This window comes from Hydra vulgaris, chromosome 12, assembly GCF_038396675.1.
Source record: "Hydra vulgaris chromosome 12, alternate assembly HydraT2T_AEP".
Taxonomy (NCBI): domain Eukaryota; kingdom Metazoa; phylum Cnidaria; class Hydrozoa; order Anthoathecata; family Hydridae; genus Hydra; species Hydra vulgaris.
The window spans coordinates 36,552,311-36,564,369 of NC_088931.1; positions in this window are offsets into that span (position 1 = coordinate 36,552,311).

Sequence of the window (12,059 nt, forward strand, 5' to 3'; positions counted from 1 at the left end):
CAAAATTGACATACTATTAAATCAAAAAAAAAGGAATCCAAATGAAAATGTTTTTACCCCTCAGCTTGAGTCACTTGTTCTTCAAGCACTTAAACCATATGATAGCGCTGGAACAAATGTTAATTCTCGGATGGGGCTTGTAAACTCAGCAAAATCTGAAATGGCTACAAGTAGATCAAAGATATCAAGATTCAAGATGACAAAAACAAAAAAGCAAGTTAAGAAGCAAAATAAAGGCATAAAATATTTTAAAACATCTTTCAAGAAAATTAAACAGTAACCGAATAATAATTTGCAATTCATAAAGTATTGTTTTTTGTTAAATGCATAATGGCGGGCTAGTTTAGAAATCAAAATATGCAAATAAAAGATTCATTTTTTGTTTTAAATATGAAGGATTTCATTTTTATTCGAAGCATTTGACAAAAAAAATACTAAGTATAATGAATAAAAAAAAGGTTTCTCAAATAATAAAACAATGAAAAAATCGATCAAATAATTTTCTTACTGAAAGTAGCGCTACAAAGGTAATACCGATGACGATGATAACTAAAAGAGATAAAAATGATATCATAGTCGTTGTGAATTGATGAAAAAATGGCACCAATGATATTTTATTAAAAGTATCAAACATAAGGTTAAAATTAAAGTATTTGATTTCCTGGAGTATTTAATTTAGAACAAGAAACGTTATCAAAAGAGATTATATATTTTGAAAATATACAAAAATATAAGAATAGTTTTTATTTATTAAAAAAAAAAGTGTTTTTATTGAAAAAAGAAAAAATACAAAATTATATGTCATAATTATTATTTCTGCATTTTTGAAACGTGTATTAATAAAGACTAATAAATTTTTTTTATCAGAACAAATTTTTTTTATACATATAATAAAAACCAAGTTAAAAACTTTGTAATTTGTTACAAAGTGTCTGATTAGGCTGGAAAAACTGTCAGGTAGGATTTATGCCAATTTTGTCGATTTATGTCCAGATTTTTATGTCGATTAACGTTTCAGATTTTTTGTTAAAAAAATTATTTTTAATCTCTGAATAATTTTAAAACACTTGAGATAAGTTGAAATAAATGAGAGAAAACGAGGTGTTTTTTAATAATTAATTCTACTTTGTGTTGAAAGTCAAATAAAAATATTAAAGTAAAATATTATTTCAAATTATTTCAAATTTTTCTCAATAAATAGATTTTTAACGACGTTGTCTAACGACATTGGCGCATTTTGGCAAGGTTTATGTTGCAATGAAACTTTAATAATATAATAATGTTTTAATCTTTAATATTCATTTATTCGCCTACTCCCCTCCCGCAAGTTATTCCTTGAAACATCTCTAGCTCCTCCTATAACAAAATCAATCATTTGATTTTGTTATAGGAGGAGGAGGGAGCCAACTACCCGAGAAAAAAACCTGGCAAATCCTATTAAGTACTAAGTCGTATTGATAATACTTACTAAGTTCCTGACGAGTACTCCACGGAACTTAGTTGTATAAGCAGGTTTTAATCGGAACTAAGCAGGAATACTCAGGTTTTTGTTCGGCCATTAGCTGTATTAGCAAGTTTTAGTCGGAACTTAGTAGAAATAATAAGCCTTTTACTCGACACTTGGTTGGATTAGCCGGTTTTAGTGAGAACTTAGTAGGAATTATTAGTATTACATTCAGAAACTAGGTTTTAGTTAATAGTAGAGCTTCATATTTTTATTTGGTGTTTAATTGAATTATTTGTGTTTTGTTAAAGTAAAATTGTGTTAAAGATTACATAGTTTAATTAGTAAGATTATTTTTTCAAGAAAAATGTGTTAAAGTAAAAGTTTAAAAATAAGAAATTTTAAATTTTTGCTTATGCACAGATAATTAAGCAAACAAAAACAAAAAAACCTTTCCTAATTTAACTAGTATAGCAGTTACATTAGAGTGGAACTAATTTAACTTGTTGTCTTAGCAACAAAGACGCTGGTTTATAAAACAATTGTAAAAAGAATAAATTATAAAATAACAAACAAGAAGTGTTAGCTTGTATTACTAGAACATTTAAAAAAGTACAATGAATAGCGATGGTCAGTTATTTAGTAATTTCGAAGGTGCCGATGGAAGAATTCCACCCATGTTATTCCATTTGTCTTCATCTTTTATTCGACCATAGCTGTAACTAACTATAGTGAAATTTACAAAAATATTAATGTAAATCGACAACTTATATTATTTAACAATAAAAAGGTTATTTAACTTACCATAATTTTATGATTGTGAAAGTGCTTTTCATTATCATTTTTCCATAGCTATAATAATTGTAATTTTTCAGGGAAAAATCTTATAGTTAAAAATATAAATGTATGAAAATATGAAAAAAATGCCAATAAAATATGAATTGTTATAAAAGACGTGCTAATTTCTAATAAGTGTTAATCGTATTTCTTAAAAAAAAAGTATGAGTATATCATAATTAGAGGTGTGTCGAATATACCTGACTTCTATAACTGTATTTATGATACAACAGTTTCATCAGCTAACCATGCCACCTTTATTATCCCATTTGTTTTTTATTCGATCCGATTAATCTTTTATTCTACCATAACTGTATTCAATATAAGATCGACCATAACTTTTATTTTATTTGATTAATCTCTTATTCGACCATAACTGAAATTTACAAAAATATTATTGTAATTTGACAACTTAATAATCTATATTATTATTATTATTATTATTATTATTTTATTAAACACCCTCTGTAAATGTGTTTACAAGGTAAAAATACATTAAAAATAGTTTAAGATATATAAAGAGAGAATACAGTATATCACTTGGGAATGTTTTCTTCAAGAGCATTTTTAAAAATTGTTCGCTGTTGCTTTGCATTCCAACATTGAATTGCCTGTACTAAAATTTGATAAGTATCTTCAGGAATTATATTTTCTGAAATATTAATTTTCACTTTCTTTTTATCCTGAGTTAAGCTTTTCATATTTATTTTATGGATCTTACATAATTCCTTTATATCATCTAAAAATGAATATTTTAATGAACAATAGTTAAGCTGAGAATTGATGATTTCAATATTTTACAATAGAAAAGCTTTTTCAACTTGCCATAATTTTAGTACGGTGAAAAGTTTTTCATTATCTTTTTTTCCATAGCTATAACAATTGTAATTTTTCAGGAATATATCTAAAATTTGAAATATAAGTGTGAGAAAATATGAAAAAAATATCTATAAAATATAAACAATTATAAAAGTCGTGTTGATTTCTAATGAGTGTTCATTGCATTTCCTAAAAAAAAAATGTTTTTGTAAATCGATAACTTAATAAAATATATTTTACTATAAGTGTACCATTATAAACATTTTGTTGTCAAAACATAATCTTGTCATTATAAATTACTTAAAAATACTGTAGTGTTGTTGGAACTTCACATTGGTTTTCTTTTTTTAAAAAAAAGCAAGATAAAACCTTGAACCTACTGAGCATTCAACATACTTCTCAACATGTTTATGCATTTGTGACAATATTTTGATAAGTATTTATTGAATTTCCTAAAAAACAAAAGAAATTCATATTTTTAATCTTTATATATATATCATAATTAAAGGTTAAGTATTCTATATATATATATTTTTTTATTTCCTTTTTAGGTTGAATTTCACATTTTAAAAAATCATAGACTGTCCCAGCATTCATTTTACAAATTGCGAGGTCTAATAAAGAATATGAATTGGACAAACTGGTATTGTGTTATGTATACTGTATATGTGTTTGTATATACATATATATATATATATAAATATATATATATATATATATATATATATATATATATATATATATATATATATATATATATATATATATATATATATATATATATATATATATATATATATATATAGATATAGATATATATATATATATATATATATAGATATATATATATACAGAGGCGTAGAAAGAATTTTTTGGTGTTCAAGATAGGTAACTTCCAGACATGGAGCAAACTTCAAACATTTATATGTTTATACCTATATCAAATAATGAGGATTTACAAAAAATTGCGATGATTGGAGGCTGGGAACAAAAAAGCCCCAAAATTTTCGCCCCCTCCCTGCCCCAAACGTGAGAGCAACAAGTTGATGAAATATTTTTTGTACTATTCTTAACTAGGCTTATATTCACCGATAAATTTTAGATTTCATTTTAAAATATTTTAGCGTTTAAAAATTATGACCATATAAAGTTTAAACCCCCCTCAATTTGAGGGGGTTGCAAATTTTATATGTTAATAATTTTTAAACGCTAATAGATAATACTATGAAACTTAAAATTTATTGATGAATATAAGTCTAGTTAAGAATAGTACAAAAAATATTTCATCAACTTGTTGCTCTCACGTTTGGGGCAGGGGGGGCAAAAATTTTGGGGCTTTTTTGTTCCTAGCCTCCAATCATCGCAATTTTTTGCAAACCCTCATTATTTGACATAAGTATAAACGTATAAATGTTTGGAGTTTGCTCCATGTCTGGAAGTTACCTATCTCGAACACCAAAAAATTCTTTCTACGCCTCTGTATATATATATATATATATATATATATATATATATATATATATATATATATATATATATATATATATATATATATATATATATATATATATATATATATATATATATATATATATTATATCTATTCTCCATACATACATACATACATATATACATACATACATACATTCATTCATACATACATACATACATACATACATACATACATACATACATACATACATACATACATACATACATACATACATACATACATACATACATACATACATACATACATACATACATTTTTATTTTCTGATATTGTCAATACCAGTAAGATATATTTCTATTTGTTCTATTACCAGTAAGATATATTTCTATTTGTTCTATAAAAGAGTGAACATTTAGGTTCACTAAAAGGCTGAAAGGTCTTTCAGCTTTTATTAATAAAGGTCAAAAAGTTCACTCTTTTAAAGCCTGACTAAAAAATGGTAAAATTTATATGGAGTTATAACTTATAACTCAATGTAAATTTTACGGGTGCTACTTAACTTTCTTCCACCTCCCCCTCCCCCACTCACTTTCCCTTGTTTTTTTGATTGATTATGATAGAATACATTATACTGATTCAGAATCATATAAAAGCATAGGTCTGAAAATTTGGGGAAAGTACTCTAATTTGATGTTAAAGTATAAAAATCCACATTAAAAATGCTAAAACTCGCCTATTAATAAAATATTCCTGAAGTTTCATCTCTTATATCTAATTTGAAGCCGAGAAAATTAATAGGCCCAAATAGCTTTCCCGCAAATATTCTTAATGATTTTAACTATAAATTTTCAAATATTCTTTCTAAACTATTAAATATATCATTCATTAATGGAACTTTTCTGAATGTTTTAAAATTATCTTGTGTTATTCCAATATTTAAAAACGTCTCTAAACTTTTATGTATTAACTACAGACCTATTTTTCTTTTATCTGACATTATTACTCTTTTCTTGACTCTTAGCTGTTTAAGTTTAAAGATTTTCGGTTTTCGTTCAAAACATACTACCTGTCATGCATTGATAAGTATAACTGTAAAAATCAGGAAAGCTCTCAACACTGGCCATTTTGTTTGTAGTATTTTTATAGATTTACAAAAAGCTTTTGTAAATCTATAAAAATACTACAAACATGTTGATCATAACATTACTAAATATCTCGTTGTTTTGATTGACTGAAGTCTCTCGTGGAATTTTCATATTAATGAGCTACGCAAGAAACTTACTCGAGCTAACGGTGCGCTTTCAATAATTCGTCATTATGCCAATAAATTCACACTAAAGAATATTTACTATACATTATTTTTATCTCAACTTAGTTACTGTTGTCAAATTTTGGGTCAAAATGGCAACTATCACATTAAAAAATTGATTTCCTCTCAACGTCAATCCATAAGAATCATAAACTTCCAACCTTTTAAGTCAAAAACATCAGAATCTTTTAAAAATCTAAAAATTCCAACCTTTTTGTTTTTGACTCTCTTAATAAAATTTACCCTCTTCTAAAACAGACTTTTTCACAGAAAATAGAATAATACATACATACTCTACTAGAAACATATACAATGGAAAACTTAGTGTACCATCTTTTAAAACTCAGAAGTATGATAAACATTCTGTTGTCTATCAGTGCATTTGTGAATGGAACAAGAATCTTGTATGCATAGTGAATGAGTTCAAAAAAACTACAACTTCAAACACGATGAAGTTATTTCTTAATCTTAAACAAAATCGATTTAAAAAAATTCTGAGAACAATTTTGTTTTAACTTATTGACATGATTTTCACTTAATATTTAAAATATACTTTTATTTTTTTTTAATCATGATTATTACAACTATTATCATTAATTTCTTATATGTTTATTTTTTATTATCATCATTAAAGTATGACTTTTAAATTTCTACTTAGTTTAGGTATGTTTTATGTGTATACTAATTATTAATCATATTATATTCAAAAACTGGTGTCACTCCTTTGATCGGAATTCTGGTTGAGTGACACCTTCCTTATCAATCATTTAATTTTTATTATTATATACTGATAATTAATTTACTCATTATTATATTATTTTATATTATTGTTATTTTTATATATACATATTTTTTTTATTAATCAATTATTTTTACTTACTACAATCAATAATTATAATTTTTTTTATCATTATTATTTTTGTAGTATTTATTATTATTATGATATTATTGTATGACCGGTATACACCCTCCCAACCTATATTGACTAAGTTAAATATACTAAATATCAACCAAATAAACATGTATCATCTTCTAATTTTTATACTAAAAATCAATAAAAGTATTATTCCAAAAACTTTAATTCCTTTATTCAAAACAAATCAGAACAAATATTTGACTAGATATTTAAATAACACTTATATACAAGTTATATTTAGGTGTTATTTGTAATACAGCCCAAAAGTTTTTAATTTCAATTAGAGGACCAAAGGCATGGAATAAAATACTTACAACTAAACTTAAAACTCTAACAATGTTTAATGAGTTTAAGGGCTAAACTCAGAGCCGTCTTTAAGGGGGGGGGGGGCGTAGGGGTCTAACCCCCCGACATTAAAAAACCTGTCGGCAAATATCGGTTATACCTACCTTGTCGGCAAATGTAGACTTTCAGTAGGCAAATATTAAAAAACGAGGACCTTTTTTTTTCAAGTCTTTTTCTAATAAAATGTAAATCTAGTCGGCAAAAAGTCATATTTCACCCCCCCCCCCTCATGCCATTTTCTTTGGGACACCACTGGCTAAACTTAGACAGTTATTAATAAAGAATGATATACCACAAAACTATTTCTGAAATTGTAATATAACCTTACAATTTGATCTATCACATAAATGAAAAGTATATTTATCTTAGAAAAGTTAAATGTAATTCCCGATGTTATCCGTAAATTTAATGTTTTTTTTTTCACTCATTTCACACAGGCTACTTAATATTTAAATACTAAAACTATAATACTAAAATATATAAATACTAAAACACATTTCACAGTTGAGAGAGGGTTATAACCCTCTCTCAACTCTTTAACTCCGAAACACGAACCTCGACGAACAGGGCCGCAGCGCGGAGAAACAAGTTGAGCGCGGTACTACCAGGGATGTGGTGGGGATCGAACTCGAAACCTCTCGCTTATGAAGCGAGCGCTTTACCACAACACCATTTCCGCATTTTGTATCCTCAGGAAATGCAGTATTGTAAATTTTTGAAATTTATCAAGAAACTTATCGTATACTTCATCTGTATGTGCAATATCAAAGAGGTCATCCAATTTTACACCTGGACGAAGAATATTAAAATTTTCAATGGGTTTTTTAATAAATTTGTAGGGTAATTTTTAAAGTTTTTTGTGCATTGATGTAATTGCATTTTTGTGAGACAAGAAAATACTGCGATATGTCGCGAAAATGTCATTTTTGTTTTTGATGTTAATTTGTTGGTGACTATTTAATCTTTGACTGTTGCACTTTCTCTCGTTATTCTTGTGGGTTTATTAATTAATGGAATGTAGCCTTTTTGATAAATGACGTTAAAGAAACAACTTATTTTTGTATTAGAATGACTCAAGTTCATGTCACGGTAAAAAGCACCTACAGAATAAACGTTTTTATTTTTACTTGATTCGATTTTAATGGTGGCCTTTATCTCAACCTAATTTTGAAATTTGGTAAATCGTAGATTATGACGTTTTTGATTTTCAACCGAAAATTTTTGATTTTTATATTACAGCTAATTAAAACATGTACTACTAATTTTCCAACCTAATAAATCGTTGAATATTCAACCTACTGAATATTTAATTAATTCTATTTTCAATTTTATAATTACGCTTTTCCGGTATGTACTTTGTATATTTTGTTATTGATTTGAATACGAGATGTTCTTTTTATAGAACAACTTAGTAGGTTGAAATCTTTGTAGGTCTAACTATCTGACACGATTTAAATTTTATACAGACCAGTTCCGTGGTCATTTTTGTGGGTTTTTTTTATTATTCCACAGTGTTTTACAATCATTTCTGCTTGAACATAAATATTGAGATTTTGAAATACCTCATTATTACTATCAAAATTAACAAAAAATAACAACGTATTTTTGTAGTCAGAGTGAATATCTAGAAGTCTTTTACTTTGTTAAATGTTGAAAATGTGAATAATAAAGTAACTATAATTATAGTAACAGAAACAAACATTTTACTAGTGGAGAGTTTCCTGGCAGAGCTTGGATGAGATGTTTTGCGTCTCCAATCCTGTATTATTCTTAAACGCAATATTGAACCAGCTAGTTTGTTTTCTTGTTTGAAAAAAATCAAATATGGTACCATTTAACACGAAAAAATTTCAGCTTTTTAAAATGCTGTAGTCATAAATATTACGCTCAGCAGATTATATAAATTTACTTAAGTTTGTTAAACATGATGAGTTAGCATAGCATGAATACAATTTTTGAAATTCAGTAGTAAAAAAACTAACTACAGCCCAAATAAAATTGTTAAAAAAGTAACTAGGTACCTAATGTATCCTAATCCTATACTGTGTTTATCAAATTGTATTTATCACTTACAGGGTTGTATGTGCACAATAAATAAAATTTTACGAAAACCTAATAACTTTTTCATTAAGCTAAAATTTTATGTTATATTTTTTGATTTTAATTAAGAAAAATATTATAACTATTTAATTATATACTTAAATATTATTGTGAAAAAGACAAAAAAGGTGTAGTGTAAAAAATTAAAATCTTATTAGGTAATGGCTACTATGAAGGGGAAAGGCTCCCAAGAAGAGGGAAGACAAGCGAAACTTTTTTTGCTTACTACAAGGCTATTTACAAATAAAATCTTACGAAAACTGATATATGTGTCAGAATTTCAATTTCATGATGAAGACAATCAAAATAGTTTTTTTTTTTTTATTTTTGTGGTGATTACTAAAAAATGGGTTATTTTCTCTTTAGTATTTACCACCACCCCTCTAAACCTACCATATTAAATTCATCCACTTATCTGATGTCTATCCCAGTGGGAAAGGTTTAGAAAACGTTTTTCAGACTCTTCCATACGAAACATTCACTTTTTTTTAAAACATTGTGTTCAGAAATAGTGACAACAGAATAAAGTATTTTAACAGAATTAAACAAAAAATTCATATACAACATTTAAAAGCATATTACTTTTACTTTCATGAACATTTAGCTTTCTCCTATCTTTCCATTAGACAAGATTATTAACAAAGCTATTAAAATAAGGTATTTTAAACTTGAAAATTTTATTTGAAAGTAAATAAAAATTGGTAAAATATTGGGTTATGTCAAAAAAAACTTTTTGATTCTGATTACTTAATATTTGTTATGAAGCAATCGTAAAATAACAAATCAACACGTAAATATGCACGCTTGATCACTAAAGTGGTTATATCTTTGGTACAAACAATACTTTTTAAATTATTTCTCAAAAAATAAACATCAATGGATTTTGAATTTAAAAAAATGTCAAAGTAATTATCCAAATCTTATATCTATATCTATATATATTAGGGTGGAGTGAATTTTAGTTTTTTTTACAATTCGTTTAGCCTGGGTGTGCAAAAGTTGTCTATTCATTTCAGAAATACTCTGGAAAAATATCAATGCTCTAGGAAATTATCTTGAGGTGCCTCAAAAAAATGTATTTTATAAAGTTACTTTAAACTTTAAAGTAACTTAGTAAAATACGTTTTTTATTATCGAAAAACCATTATGTAATAATCTTTTTCGATTGCATACAATTTATCAAAGCGCGATTATCTGAAGACCGAAGCTGATTATCTTAACGCAGAAGTAATATTTTTCTTATAAATAATTTGCTACAGCAGTTAAAGAGTTTCATTAACTTTATTTGAATAAGATATTTTTAAAATAAAATTTCTTTTTTAATACAAGATATTTGTGAAAAAGAATACTTTTTTACAATTTATTACTTTATTGATGAGATTATGTCTATTACTTTTTGAAAAAATAAATTTGTTTGGAAAAATTAAAAATCTATTTAGTTGGAAACTCGATTTTTCCAGGGGTCCATTATATGAATGTTCAAAGTAAGTGTAGTTTTTATAAAATGTCGTGCGGGGTCAACAACGTCAGTGCCCACTGGGTTAAAAGGAGCTTTAGGATTGTGTTGATAGAATGATTATTATAAAACAATAAACAGCTTTCTCGAAACACAAACTCAGGTTAATGACCAGCTTAAAAACGTACTAAACAAAAAGTTGTCTAAAAGTATTAAAAACTGTAGTCAGGTATCATTTGTATTTCACAAAAAATAGAGTTTACCTATTGAGTCCAGTTTAGTCATTATCAATTGCAGTTCACGGCATTTGAACCTTGCTGATTGAGGTCCCATACATACATATCAGCTTATCTTTGCACTACATTAAAACTTAATTTTGTGTCTTGAAAAATCGTGGTTGAACTTCTGATTAGACTATGTTTAAAGAGCTTTCAAAAGGAAACATAAAGTTGCAAAAATAAGCAGCACCGGTGATGAGGTCGTGCTGCGCACGCAAAGACAGCATGTAAATTGGTGCGGAAATTTAGAAAGTTATAATTTTGTTACTGTAAATTAAAAAAAAAAATTATGTAAATAAAACGTTCTTTATTATTTGGTATGTAAACTAAAAACTTAATTGTAATGTACTTTTTTTCCATTTGATTTGTTATTATTTTCCATTTAATTTACCAGCAAACTTATAAGCTTGTCAGGGAAAATTCGCTCGAGGGCGGCATGAAGATTAAAGCCGGTAATGACAATAGGCATATATGTAAAGAGTATGATCAAGATTATACATGGGTTTGCTAATACTCAGATGAACACCATGAATACTGATGCTGCAGTAAAAATAAATGCAATGTTTTTTTTAAACCTGGCATTTTAATACAAACTAACCAGTTCTTATTTAATGAATCGCATCATTTTTTGAATAAAAATCAAAACTATATAAACGGATAAATTTATAAAAATATCAAATATATTTAGCTTGAGCTTGCATTAATTTTATTATGTAGTCCATCATTCCACAAGATGATCTTCTTGAATTTTATTAGTAAGTAATTCACAAGGTGAACTACATACTAATAAAATTTAACTGTAGAATGAAACCTACAACCAATTAGTGTTAAGTCATCCATTCACAAATAAATTTCAAGAAAGTCTATTATCATCAAAACTCTTTATATATTTATAAAAAGGATTAAAACTTAATCTACAACTCGAGACCACAATAGTCTCAAGTTCAAGACTACAATAGTCTCAAGTTCAAACCAACCATTCGAAGTATGTTTGTTTATTTATGAATAGTTTTAGCACTTCGTAGTCCATCACTAAAGCATTATGTATATATCTTTTAGTTTCCAATCTTTATCATGCCAGGAAATTGTATTGAGGTCTAGT